Source organism: Macaca nemestrina, chromosome 7 (assembly GCF_043159975.1).
Source record: "Macaca nemestrina isolate mMacNem1 chromosome 7, mMacNem.hap1, whole genome shotgun sequence".
NCBI classification, from domain to species: Eukaryota; Metazoa; Chordata; class Mammalia; order Primates; family Cercopithecidae; genus Macaca; species Macaca nemestrina.
Window position 1 is genome coordinate 4225311 of NC_092131.1, and position 14024 is coordinate 4239334.

At 51.1% G+C, this 14024-nt stretch overlaps 1 long non-coding RNA gene across 5 annotated transcripts in view; it reads left to right on the plus strand.

Moving 5' to 3' along the window:
• Window positions 1–6197: 6197 nt before the first annotated feature.
• The window catches only part of LOC105467366 (uncharacterized), a 30677-nt gene continuing 22850 nt past the window's right edge, over window positions 6198–14024 (plus strand). The window contains exon 1 of one of the 5 annotated variants that reach the window (XR_011625480.1): window positions 6198–7736. This is a non-coding gene — a long non-coding RNA (uncharacterized lncRNA). The remainder of the gene's footprint in view (window positions 7737–14024) is intronic. The other 4 variants (XR_011625482.1, XR_011625481.1, XR_011625478.1 and 1 more) reach the window with 4 other exon arrangements.

Here is a 14024-nt window from a genome sequence, read left to right on the forward strand (position 1 = left end):
ATGCAGGCCAAACAAAACATTGACGGGTTTTATCTGGCCAGTGGGCCACCGGTTTTCAATTTCTGCTTTACTTTTTAATTTAATTAATTAATTAATTTATTTATTTTTGAGATAGAGTTTTACTCTTGTTGCCCAGGCTGGAGTGCAATGGTGCAATCTCGGCTCACTGCAACCTCCACCTCGCGGGTTCAATTGATTCTCTTGCCTCTGCCTCCCAAGTAACTGGGATTATAGGCATGCGCCACCATGCCCAGCTAATTTTGTATACTTTTTTTTTTTTAATTTGTTTTTTTTTTTTTTTTTTTTTGAGACGGAGTCTTGCTCTGTCGCCCAGGCTGGGGTGCAGTGGCCGGATCTCAGCTCACTGCAAGCTCCGCCTCCTGGGTTTACGCCATTCTCCTACCTCAGCCTCCCGAGTAGCTGGGACTACAGGCGCCCGCCAACCCGCCCGGCTAGTTTTTTTGCATTTTTTAGTAGAGATGGGGTTTCACCGTGTTAGCGAGGATGGTCTCGATCTCCTGACCTTGTGATCCGCCCGTCTCGGCCTCCCAAAGTGCTGGGATTACAGGCTTGAGCCACCGCGCCCGGCCTAATTTGTTTGTTTGTTTGTTTTGAGACAGAGTCTCACTCTGTCTCCCAGGGTGGGGTGCAGAGGTGCAGTGTCAGCTCACTACAACCTCTGCCTCCTGGTTTCAAGCAATTCTTGTGCCTCATCCTCCCAAGTAGCTGGTATTACAGGTATGCACCACCATACCTGGCTAATTTTTTGTATGTATCATGTTGTCTTGGTCTCAAACTCCTGAGCTCAGGTGATTTGCCTGTTTGGCCTCCTAAAATACTAGGATTACAGGTGTGAGCCACTGCACCCAGCTTGCAATTTCTGTTTTAGCGTGAGAGATGCTTGGATCTAGAAGGGACATGGAAGGCCTTTTGGTCCCAACCCTTATTTTTCAGAACCATGACTAAGATATGGGCTGCCTTAGGAAGAGCTGGTCTAGAATCCAGGTCTTAGACAATTATTTTCAGGGCTCTCTTCTACCTCCCTGCCAGCTAGAAACATTTTTTTATTTTCAGATAATGTATCCTTCCAAGTTTGAATTTGAATCTTTTTTTAAACGTAGATACGTTTGTTTAATTTTGTGTTACTGCCCAGATCAAGTCAGCTCCTGGTACTTTTCTATTTTAATGATAGCTGCCACCCAACAAAACCCAACACTCAGTGTTCAGCAGAAATTCTGATATGCATACTATGTGCCTACGAGCCTTTTAAAATTGCAATGACAGTGTTTTTATTTGGTTCTTTGGATTAAATTGTCTAAAGAATTTATTGTGAACGTTATTGCATCTCTGATTCTGTTGGTCTTCTATGAAATTTCACATGTCTTGAGACAGGCAGATTTTTATCTTTGGTTCTCAGGTTATTAACATGTACTGTGAGAATTTAGATTGTTTTAGTAGAACTCTAATCCGGGGCACAAACTGGCAGGCCTGGGATGAGCAGGGCCTCTGCAGACATGTCTTGCTCGTCAGCACTACGCTTCAAAATACCTTTTTCCAGGCCGGGCACGGTGGCTCACGCCTATAATCCCAGCACTTTGAGAGGCTGAGGTGGGTGGATCACGAGATCAGGAATTTGAGACCAGCCTGGCCACCATGGTGAAACCTCATCTCTACTAAAAATACAAAAATTAGCTGGGCGTGGTGGCGGGCGCCTGTAATCACAGCTACTTGGGAGGCTGAGGCAGGAGAATTGCTTGAACCTGGGAGGCGGAGGTTGCAGTGAGCCGAGATCATGCCACTGCACTCCAGCCTGGGCGACAGAGTGAGACTCTGTCTCAAAAACAAATACAAAAAACCTTTTTCCTTGGAATGACATACCCTCAGGGCAGCGTGTGCTTGGGGGAGCCCTGCAGGTTCCCCACTTCCTCCAAATAACATTTTCCTCTTTTGAGCTCTTCTAGCCCATCCCTGGCCAGTGGAGACATATGTGGTTGTGATGAGTCTCAGTAAAGGGGAATCATGGTGCCGTATGTAGTGTAGTGCTGTCCAAGTGAGGCTAGTTTTTTTTTTTTTTTTTTTTTTTTGAGACAGGGTCTTGCTCTGTCACCCAGGCCTAAGTGCAGTGGTGCAGTCATAGCTCACTGCAGCCTCAACCTCCCAGGCTCAGGTGATCCTCCAGCCTTAGCCTCCTGAGTAGCTGGGACTACAGGCACATGCCACCACTACTGGCTGATTTTTCTTTTTTTTGTAGAGATTGGTGGGGAGGGGATCTTACTATGTTGCCCAGGCTGGTCACGAACTCCTGGGCTCAAGGAATCTGTCCACTTTGGCCATCCCAAGTGCTGGGATTACAAGTGTTGAGTCACTGCACCCGGCCTAAAGTGAGGTTCTTGAGATGTATACAGAGATCAAGAGTGAGTGCTGGAAGCTTCCGTGTCAACTGATATTGCTGGGACGGCTGCATGTCTCTGGGCAGGGGCCACTCTGACTGCTCTAACTCCTGTGCCTGCTGCCTCCTGGCCACATGGCCCTTTGGTCAGAAACTTGAGAAGCCCCCAGTGAGCAGCAAAGGGGACCCCTGCCTGTTTAGTAATGGAATTCACAACCGTTCCGCCCAGTGCAGCTCAGCAGGTGTTTGTGGAGAGCATGTCCAGGGTGAAGCCTGCGGGGCTATCAATGTTAGGGTGGTAACACAGCAGCTGCCCACATTGGCACATTGCCTGCCAGCAAGCAGGTTCTGAGCAAAGCTCTTTCCCTGTGTGGATGCTGGGGCCCATGTCAGGAGGCAGAGTGCCTCCTGGTTTGCTCGGGACGTTCTCATTGGAGCAGGGGTCCCCAACCTTTTTGGCACCAGGGACCAGTTTCCACAGACTGGTGGCAGGTGGGGATGGTTTCAGGATGAAACAACAGTTTCACCTCCGATCATCGGGCATTAGATTCTCATAAGGAGCATGCAACCTAGATCCCTCGCATGCACAGTTCACAGTAGGGTTAGCGCTCTCAGGAGAATCGAATCTGATCTGACAGGACGTGGAGCTCAGGTGGGAATGCTCACTCACCTGCTGCTCACCCCCTGCTGTGCTGTGTGGCCCAGTTCCTTACAGGCCACGGACTGGTACCAGTCTGTGGCCCAGGGGTGGAGAACCCCTGCGTTAGAGCACCAAAAGTCCCTCCACCTAGGAACCAGCTCATCCCAAACAAAGCAGGACAGTTGGTCACCATGGGCAGCAGCATGACTTTTACCTAAATTCCATGGTATGATATAAAGCGGAATGAGAGGCCGGGCACTGTGGCTCACGCTTATAATCTCAGCACTTTGGGACGCCGAGGTGGGTAGATCACCTGAGGTCAGGAGTTCGAGACCAGCCGGGTCAACATGGTGAAACCCTGTCTCTACTGAAAATACAAAAATCAGCCAGGCATGGTGGCACACTCCTGTAGTCCCAGCTACTCGGGAAGCTGAGACAGGAGAATCGCTTGAATCAGGGAGGCAGAGGTTGCAGTGAGCCGAGATTGCACCACTGCATTCCAGCCTGGGTGACAGAGTAAGACTCTGTCTCAAAAAAATAAAAATAAATAAATAAAGTGGAATGAGAAAATAAAAAACTTGCCCCAAAGAATGACCGAGTTATCTAGGGAATGTCCGCACTGCAGGGAGCAACCAAGAAGTACAATCAATTTAGTGGGGCCAGAGGAGCATTTAAATTTTTTTTGGCCAGGTGCAGTGGCTCACACCTGTAATCCAGCACTTTGGGAGGCAGAGGCAGGAGGATTCCTTGAGCCCAGAAGCTCAGGTCCAGCCTGGTCAACATGGTGAAGCCTCATCTCTACAAAAAACACAAAAATTAGCCAGGCGTGGTGTTGTGTGCCTGTAGTCCCAGCTCAGGAGGCTGAGGCAAGAGGATCTCTTGAGCTTTGGAGATAAAGGCTGCAGTGAGCTACACTTGGCCTGGCCCCCAGAGCAAAAGACAGGAGCATCAGGAAGTAGGGAGGAAGTGGGCAACAGACCAGCTTTAGCCTGGGCAACAGAGCAAGACCCTGTCTCTTAAAAAAGATTATTGGCCAGGTGTGGTGGCTTACACCAGTCATCCCAGCACTTTGGCAGGTCGAGGCAGGTGGATCACTTGAGGTCAGGAGTTCGAGACCAGCCTGGCCTACATGGCAAAACCCCATCTCTACTAAAAATACAAAAAAATTAGCTGGGCGTGGTGGCACGTGCCTGTAATCCCAGCTACTCCGGAGGCTGAGGCAGAGAATTGCTTAAACCTGGAGGGGCGGAGGTTGCAGTGAGCCGAGATCGCGCCACTGCACTCCAGCCTGGGCGACTGAGCGAGACTCTGTCTCAAAAAATAAAATAAAATAAAATAAAATAAAATAAATAAAAATACAAACATCAGCTGGGTGTGGTGGAGGGTGCCTGTAATCCCAGCTACTAGGGAGGCTGAAGCAGGAGAATCACTTGAACCTGGGAGGTGGAGGTTGCAGTGAGCCGAGATCATGCCATTGCACTCCAATCTGGGCAACAAGAGTGAAACTCTGTCTCAAAAAAAAAATTATTTATTTATTTATTTATTTTTGAGACAGAGTCTCGCTCTGTCGCCCAGGCTGGAGTGCAGTGGCACGATCTCAGCTCACTGCAAGCTCCGCCTCCTGGGTTCATGTCATTCTCCTGCCTCAGCCTCCCGAGTAGCTGGGACTACAGGCGCCCGCCACCACGCCCGGCTAATTTTTTGTGTTTTTAGTAGAGATGGAGTTTCACTGTGATAGCCAGGATCGTCTCGATCTCCTGACCTTGTGATCCGCCCGCCTCGGCCTCCCAAAGTGCTGGGATTACATGCAAAAATCTTATTTTTTTAGAGCAGTTTAGAGCAGTTTTAGGTTCCTAGCAACATTGAGAGGAAGGTACAGAACTATCCCAGGTGCCCCCTCACCCCCAGCATGCAGAGCCTGCCCCATTATCAGCATCTCCCTGGGTAGCGCATTGATTGCCCTTGATGAACCAACATGGACGCATCATAACCACCTGGTCCATGCTACATTCGGGCTCACTCTTGGTGTCGCACATCCTATGCAGCAAAACATTTTTAAAAATAAAAGCAGCACAGACTAGGTCAGGGTGCTTTGCATCTGGTGACGGTTAAGTACAGTATTGTTCTGGGAAATGTTCTGTTTCAGTTACTTATTTGAATGTATGTGCTGTTTGTCTTGCAAAATTCTTCCCTAACTGTGAGTTGTGGTGACAAAAGATTGAGAGAGACTTTGGGAGTTCAAGGGATGGAGAGGCACATCAGGTTAGGGAGAACCTGGAAGGGCTTTTTGGGATCAGGGACCCTGGAAGGTAGGGGAAAGCAGGGAGAAAACCCAACAGAGGCCAAGAGTATTGGGGGAGGGATTGAGGGGACAGCCAGGAGTGTGGAGGATGCCCAGGAGGGGGCAGGTGGGTGGCAGTGACTGGGAAGGATGGTGAGACCATGGGCGGGGTGGAGCCCTGGAAGGCTGTGAGGAGGGTTTGGGGTCTGAATTCTGCGCTCCTGCTTACTGGATGAGTAAACCCCAACACTTACTTAGTCTCTCTATGCCTGTTTCTCAGCAGTGGGATGGGGGCAGTTATGGTGCCCGTCTGGGCGGGTTGGTGCCAATGCCAGGTGAGTAAATTGTGGCACTCCCCTGGCACAGTACCTGAAGTATCAGAGGCACCTATCCTTAGCTGTTACTATGGTCAGACTTTGCTAAGGGAGACTTGTGGGGTAACCCTCTCTAGAATAGCTTGGGGAAGGCAGAGATGGTGTCTGAACCAGGTAACTGGCCAGTACAGGGTGCAGATGGGAGATGCTGAGAGCCAGGATGAATGGCTATTATTTTTATTTATTTACTTTTTAGAGACAGGGTCTTGCTCTGTTGCCCATGCTGGAGTGCAGGGTGCGATCAAGGCTCACTGCAGCCTCTACCTCCTTGGCTCAAGTGATCCTCCGACCACGCCCAGCTAATTTTTGTGCCTTTTGTAGAAACAGGGTTTCATCATGTTGCCAAGGCTGGTCTTGAACTCCGAGGCTCAAGGGATCTGCCTGCCTCGGCCTTGAAAAGTGCTAGGATTACAGGCATGAGTCAGCGTGCCAGCTTGGCTGTTCTTTGATGTTTTGTTCTTGGGGAGTAGTCCACAGATCACTGTGCTTGTCGTATTGGCTTGGCTTATAGTACAGAGGTTGATCTGCTACGTGCTGAGTTTGGGGCAGGGGAGGGTGCAGACCCTACATGGTCGTGGCTTCAGGAGACTCCTCCAGGGCCTGGCCCCACCGTGAGCAATGCCATGCTGCAGGGCTGTCTCTGTCATCCCGGCCGAGTTCCCCATGGTGGCCGCCCACGGTGCCATGACATCTTCAGGAGCTGGGCCATGCCTCCCACCCCATTGACACCTGGGGAGAGGCTTGGCCATTTTATTTTCTAAACCTGTAGAGCACAAAGAGGTGTTGTCATTCCCCTCATTGAGACACACACCCCCTCCTCCCCTCCTCATGCCGAGCCGTTTTTGGTTCCTGGTTATAAACTGACTTTAGGGAGCCCCCTACAACGGCCTGGTAGCTTTCCGCTCTTGCTTTTGTTTTTGTTTTTTGTTTTTGAGACAGAATCTCACTCTGTTGCCCAGGCTAGAGTATAGTGGCACGATCTCGGCTCACTGCAACCTCCACCTCCTGGGTTCAAGTGATTCTCCTGCCTCAGCCTCCCGAGTACCTGGGCCTACAGGTGTCTGCCAGCACGCCTGGCTAATTTTTATATTTTTAGTAGAGATGGGGTTTCACCATGTTGGCCAGGCTGGTCTCGAACTCCTGATCTCAAATGATCCACCCACCTCGGCCTCCCAAAGTGCTAGGATTACAGGCATGAGCCACTGCACCCGACCCACTATTGCTTTTGAAAACACAAACACCACTGACGCAGCCTGAACAATATAATCCATTGCTTTTAGAGACCTGGCCCTTTAGAACAAAAAGCCTACTTCATTCTCCTGGGATGAGCAGGGCCCTCTCTGCACTCTTCTACCTACCAAAGAAAACTAAGTACCATCTCCATCTTCAGCAGCCCCTCCACTCCCTTCACCCGTATGCTTCTGCTCTTGGCCAGATTAATGGCTCTTTGTGGCTGGAGATCACACAAGTGCTGTGCCCAGAGCAATTTCCTGTCCCCATCAGAGTGATGAGAGAGTCTTAGGAAATGATCTTAGGAAATGGCCCCACAGTAAAAGTTCCAACCGGCACAGCCATGAAAATATCACCACCAGCTGCTTTTCACCTGGGAGAGCCAGGGTAGGTGGGGCTAAAGGGCCTGAGAAGGCGTCTTCTCAGGATCAGATTGAGGGAGGGGGATCCTCACCCGCAGGGATGTCAGGTATTGGCGTCTACCTTTCGTTAATCCAGCAAACACACCCTGAAGACTTCCCCTGCCCACGCGGAGCCCGACCCTGTGCCTCCAAGGAAACCAACAATTATGATGCAACGTGATGATTGCTAAATCAGGAGTACCCTGAGTTCAGAGAATCAATGTGCCTTGTGGGCTGGGGTGAATGGGAAGGGAAGGGGGTCATGGAAGGCCTCCTTAAGGAAGCTGCCAGGTAAATGAAGCCCCAAACGCTGAGCAGGAAGCGGCCAGATGAGCAGAATAGAGGAGGGTTGTCTATGGCCATACCACCCTGAGTGCACCCCATCTCCTCTGATCTCGGAAGCTCGGCAGCGTCCGGCCTGGTTAGTGCTTGGATGGGAGAACAGGGAAGCCTTTCCAGGCAGAGGGAACAGCACTTGTGAAGGCTCCTGGAGTGGGAGGCATGCCAGAGGCGGGACGGGGCTGCAGCTCTGAGGGTGGGTGTGAAGGTGGGATGTCCAACTCCGACGTACAGATACTGGGGCATGATCGGGCCTCACTGCACAGGAAGAGGAAGAGTTTAAACCATGGTGGGGCCAGGCGTGGTGGCTCACGCCTGACATCCCAAAACTCTGGGAGGCTGAGGCAGACAGATCACCTGAGGTTAGGAGTTTGAGACCAGCCTGGCCAACAAGGCAAAACCCTGTCTCTACTAAAAATACAAAAATTATCTGGGCGCGGAGGGAGGCGGGTGCCTGTAATCCCAGCTACTCAGGAGGCTGAGGCAGGAGAATCTCTTGAACCTGGGAGGCGGAGGTTTGCAGTGAGCCAAGATTGTACCATTGCACCCCAGCCTGGGCGGCAGAGTGAGACTGTGTCTCAACAACAAAACCAACCAACCAAACAAACAACAAAAACCATGGTGGAAGTGAGCACCCCAAGGCTCTGAGTGGTGACCCTGGGGCCAGTGCTCTGGGCGGGCTGCTCCTTGCCAGGTCTGTAGAGGGAATAGGGGAGGCCAGCAGTCTGCCAGCCCAAGGAAGGAGGCCTCAGTCAAGCTGGCGGCAGGGGGGCTGAGCAGATGTAGAGGCACAGGGAGGGACCGGCTTGCTCATCCCGCACAGTTGCTGAGCACCATCAGCCTCAGGCCAGGCCCTGCTGGGGAATCCCAGGTAAACTGGCCACTGTCCTGCCCCCTAGGACCCTGTGGTCCATGAGGGGACCCCCGAAGTACCCAGGGTCTACTCTGGAGCTCTTACAGGATGTAGGGGTGGAGAGGTGGAGGACAGACGGGCACAGTGCAGTGCCTGTCTCAAATCCTTGTCTCTGTGTGCCTTTGGTTATTGTTGACCCAGAAACTCTTCCCACACCATGATTAGTGTATTTAATATTGGCCTGAAACCCAAAGAGATGTCATGAGGCACATGCCTGGATGCAGATGAAGGAGAGGGGGGCAGGGTCTGGGAAGACTCCTGGGCAGATGACCTGGCAGCGTGGGACTGCCCAGAGGCTCAGGAGGGCAGAGAGGGAAGCCACTGTGATTCTTTGGCGACACCTGTCTCCCCTGCACTGGCTGGGCTGGGATTAACCCCCGGTAGGAGCGGACGTAGGAGAAGTGTTGGTCTCTGTCCACGACACAAAGAAAATATTGTGCCGGGCCAGGGACGAGGGGCAGGGGCGGGCTCTGCCAGCCCCGTGTTTCCAAAGAGCAGGTGGCCACCCCAACATCTTGTTGAAAGGTCTGCATTTGTATGCAGCGAAATGCCAAGTTGTTATGTCATGACTGCTTCGTTTCGTTCTATGAACGGCATTTCCAGGAAAGGCCTCATTTCACACCAAGCTGAGTCCCGACAGATCCTGCTCTGGCCCCGGATGGGGAGAGTGACTTAATCAGCCCACCCTAGGAGTAACATATGGCGTTTCCTTCTCAGGCCAGACGTTTTTCCATTTTGCCCATAAGAAAATTAGAATTAGGCCGGGCGTGGTGGCTCAAGCCTGTAATCCCAGCACTTTGGGAGGCCGAGACGGGCGGATCACGAGGTCAGGAGATCGAGACCATCCTGGCTAACCCGGTGAAACCCCGTCTCTACTAAAAAATACAAAAAAAAAACTAGCCGGGCGAGGTGGCGGGCGCCTGTAGTCCCAGCTACTCGGGAGGCTGAGGCAGGAGAATGGCGTGAACCCGGGAGGCGGAGCTTGCAGTGAGCTGAGATCCGGCCACTGCACTCCAGCCTGGGCGACAGAGCGAGACTCCGTCTCAAAAAAAAAAAAAAAAAAAAAAAAAGAATTGGGCCAATGGCTTGTTTTAATTTGAACCGCTATGGTTCGAAGGATGCTGGTGGGCTTAAGTTGTACCTAGACTGGGCCTTCTTTTCTTTTCTTTTCTTTTCTTTTCTTTTCTTTTCTTTTTCTTTCTTTTTTTTTTTTTTTTTTTTTTTTTTTTTTTTTTTTTTAGGCAGGGTATTTTCCTGTTGCCTGGGCTGGAGTACAGTGGTTCAGTTTGATCTCAGCTCACTGCAGCCTCGACCTCCTGCACTCAAGTGATCCTCCCACCTCACTCTTCCAAGTAGCTGGGACCACAGGTGCAGGCCATCATGCCTGGCTAATTTTTGTATTTTTGTATTTTTTTTTTTTTTTTTTTGGTAGAGAGGGGCTTTCACCATGTTGCCCAGGCTGGTCTTGAACTCCTGGGCTCAAGTGATCCTCTGTCTCCCAAAGTGTTGGGATTACAGGCATGAACCACTGCACCAAGCCTAGGCTGGGCCTTCTAAAGTGGCCAGTGATTCTGTTCTCAGAAGTGGCTGGGTCTCTGGGCTGGGAGTTCTGTGCACCATGGGTAAGCCCATGGTGAGGACGGCTTATCTTTTCTTGGCAAATGTGGCCAACAATCTCCAGTCAACCTGAAAAACAGATATCAAGGCTGTGCATGCCAGAGAACGGAGCAGGAGGGGCGGTTCCTGGTGTGCATGTTGTCGTGTGTGTCTGTGTGTAAACAAACGTCTGACCCCTGGCTGCCCGGCCGCCCCACTCACCACGCGGGGGCTCTCTCTCTCAGGACGCACAGGGCACACGTGTGGGTTCCACTTGCTGTTCTGTTTCCTGCCCTTCCATATTTGGTACCAAGTCTTGTTTCTGCCTTGTTTCTCAAGAGCGCTAAAGAGCTGGGCTCTGAGACTGGGTGCCAATATCTTTCTTTTCTCAATTCTAGAAAACTTAGCCATGGCCAATTTCCTTCCAGAATTCCAAGTAGATATAGGTATTTCCACGTTGATATTTTTCTTTAACCTGTGAATGACTTAGTGGTGGTCTCTGCTATCCAAAACAAACATGCGAGATCTTTTTAAAAAAATCTCTCCCTTTTGTTGGGAAGATCTTGTCTTAGTGGGCTTGGTCCACGCTCATAGTCTGGGTGAGACCTGGTCTTTGAAGTGCATGGAGGCCCTTTCTCGTGGCTGGGGTAGTCCATGACAGATTTCTGAAAATGACCCCCGTGAGCATTTGTTCTTCCTGGGCTGCAAAATGCTATATGCACATTGTTGCTTGAGTTTCCGATGTCAGCCCTTGCTGCTTTTCTGCTGATGTTTGAACGATCAGTATATTGAGGGATGTGCTGAACCCCCAGTAAGATCGGTGCTCTGCCTGTTTCTCTGTGCACGTCGTGGTTTTCGAGGCCACTCTGTCTGGGGCACTTAGGTTTAAAATCACTTTGTCATCTGGGTGAATTGAACCTTTTCTCTTACTTAGTAGCCATCTCTATCCCTAATACAGCTTTGTCTTAGAGTCTCTTTCAACTGATCATATCTTCCCTTGGCAAGCATTCACCGCTTCATCATTTCAGACTTTCGTTTCCACTCTGTATGTCCTTAGGCTTTATGTGTGTCTTTGGGAAACCGTGTGTGTCATGATGTTTTTAAAAATCCACGGCATCTGTGTCTGTCATTTGACTGATAGGTTTAGTCGACTTTCTTTTATTGTAATTGTTGATCTATTTGGATGAGTTTCTACCATTTTAATCTGACGTATCAGTTGGTCCCACTTTTTCCGTATTTCTTTCCTTTTCGTTTCTTTTTTTCTTTTTCTTTTTTTTTTTTTTTTGAGACGGAGTCTCGCTTTGTCACCCAGGCTGGAGTGCAGTGGTGCGGTCTCGGCTCACTGCAAGTTCTGCCTCCCGGGTTTACTTACGCCATTCTCCCGCCTCAGCCTCCTGAGTAGCTGGAACTACAGGTGCCCGCCACCTCGCCCGGCTAATTTTTTTTTTTTTTTTTTGTATTTTTAGTAGAGATGGGGTTTCACCATGTTAGCCAGGATGGTCTCGATCTCTTGACCTCGTGATCCGCCTGCCTCACCCTCCCAAAGTGCTGGGATTACGGGTGTGAGCCACCGTGCCCAGCCTCTTTTCTTTTCTTTTTTTTGAGACAGAGTCTCACTCTGTTGCCCAGACTGGAGTGCTGTGGCATGATCTCAGCTCACTGCAACCTCCGACTCCCGGGTTCAAGCGATTCCCCTGGCTCAGTCTCCCGAGTAGCTGGGATTATAGGCATGTGGCACCAAGCCCAGCTAATTTTTGTATTTTTAGTAGAGATGGGGTTTCACCGTGCTGGCCAGGATGGTCTCAATCTCCTGACCTCGTGATCCACCTGCCTTGACCTCCCAAGGTGCTGGGATTACAGGTGTGAGCCACCACGCCTGGCCCTGTACTTCTTTTTAATGCTGTCTGTTTTCTGAATTAACATCTGTATGCTATCCTGAGCAGACACAGACATACCAACTGCCCACATCCTTTGGTCCCCCAGGATGCCCTGACTCCTCTTGTGCTAATAGCTTCTGGTCTTTTACTTCTGTATTGTTTCAGACATAGATTTCTCCATTTGGTCTCGGCTGTTTAGATTTTCTTTTCCTCTTAGTCTGTGGGCATGGGTCTTCTTTTTGGTGCTCTATGAGCCTTTCAGTCACAAGTCTTTTTAATAATTTAATTTAACTTACTTTTTTTTTTTTTTAATTTATTTTTGTTGCAACAAGTTCTCACTGTGATTGCCCAGGTTGATCCCAAACTCCTGGGCTCAAGCTGTCCTCCTATCTTGGCCTCCCGAAGTGCTGGGATTACACCACACCTGGCCTCATATCCATGTTTTCGAAGCGCTGGTCTGGTTGCTGCATGGAGGATGGAACCTGGGGGCCAGAGTGTCAGGGGGTGCCGGCTGGGAGGCCTGTGACACCGCTGGGTGAGGAATGGCGGCGGCATGAACTGTGGTGTCGGTGGCTGGTCTCTGTGTTAATCTGGGCCCTCCAAAGGCAGCTGGGGAGGGCTGTGGGTCGGTGCTGCAGGTCCAGCCCTGAGGAAAGGACCGTCGGCAAATCTCCTGTCCCCTGGGAACGAGCCTGCTTCAGTACCTTTGCCATGCCAGACCACTGGCTGGGAGTAGCTGGGAGAACATGGATTTCAGAGCCCAGCACCTGGGACCGGGGCCGATGACAGTTCCTGGGGCTGTGGGGCATGAGGGAGGTGCATTCTCACACCCTCCACACTCCGCCAGCGTTAACAGCTGGACCTGTCCCTCGCCTCGCCTCACCTCTGTGAGGATACATGGAGGGTCAAGGGCAGTGTGGCCCTGGCCCATGCGTCCGTCCCCGCTTCCTCCCTACTTCCTGATTCTCCCGTCTTTTGCTCTGGCGGCCAGGCCACGTTTGACGGGCATTGGGGTTAAAATGGAAGGTGATTCTATTGCTGCTGCAGGTCCCAATGGAGAGAGGATGGAAAGTCAGGTCACGAGGCCTAGGAAAGAACGTAGGTTAATTAAAGTTTAAAACACCTCTTTCTGCAGAGGTTCCTTGAGTCAGCCCTGAGCATGAGGGAGCGAGGCGCCAGGAGGGGTCCTGGCTGCCCGGGGGCTGTGGCCTTCGGATGGTGCCAGCACCATTGTCCCCATGGAAGAGTGGCCTGAGTGTGCCTTCAAGCTTTAATGCTTTTAAGCAACATTGAAATTCAACCCTGTACATCCTCGACTGCCTGGGAAACGTCCTGATTCACGCTGAGAATCTGGGTCAGTTGTTTATAGAATAGTATTTGCTGAATGAAACTGGCAGCCCAGACAGCGGGGGACTTCTTGCAGGGTGGACGCCGGAGGGGACCCGGCCGTGAGCTCACGCGTGTCACCTCTGCTTTGTGCTGCACTGTCACTTCCATTCTCAGAGTGTGTTAATCTGAGCATTATAACCTCCGTGGACCACGCGGGGAAAAGGCAACAGCACAGTGTGGCTCGTGGAAAGGCTTCTCTTGAGGATGAGGTGGCAAGGGCAGGAGCTGCCTTACCTGTGCAGGTGACCTGGCCACCATACGCAGCTCTGTGCCCTGCCCACACCCCGGTCCCCAACACACAGGCGCACACATGGACGCGCATGCAGGGTGTTGGGTGGGGGAGCCTGTGTCTCTGGGCTGGGCTCTGAGACTCTGTGGGCTCTGGGACTGTGACTTCTTTGTCTTTTTTAGCTCCAGGGCCTGACTCAGTGTCTGATGTTTCTGGGTACCATAATAAACCTTTGTAGAATAAGTGAGGGAGAGAATGATCTTTGTAAACTCTCCGAATCTGAAGACAGCGCTTAGCGGTGCCATGGTCTTGCAGGTTATTGTGTAGATGAGGTCAGAGGGGCCCTGGGAGGAGAAACCGCTCCTG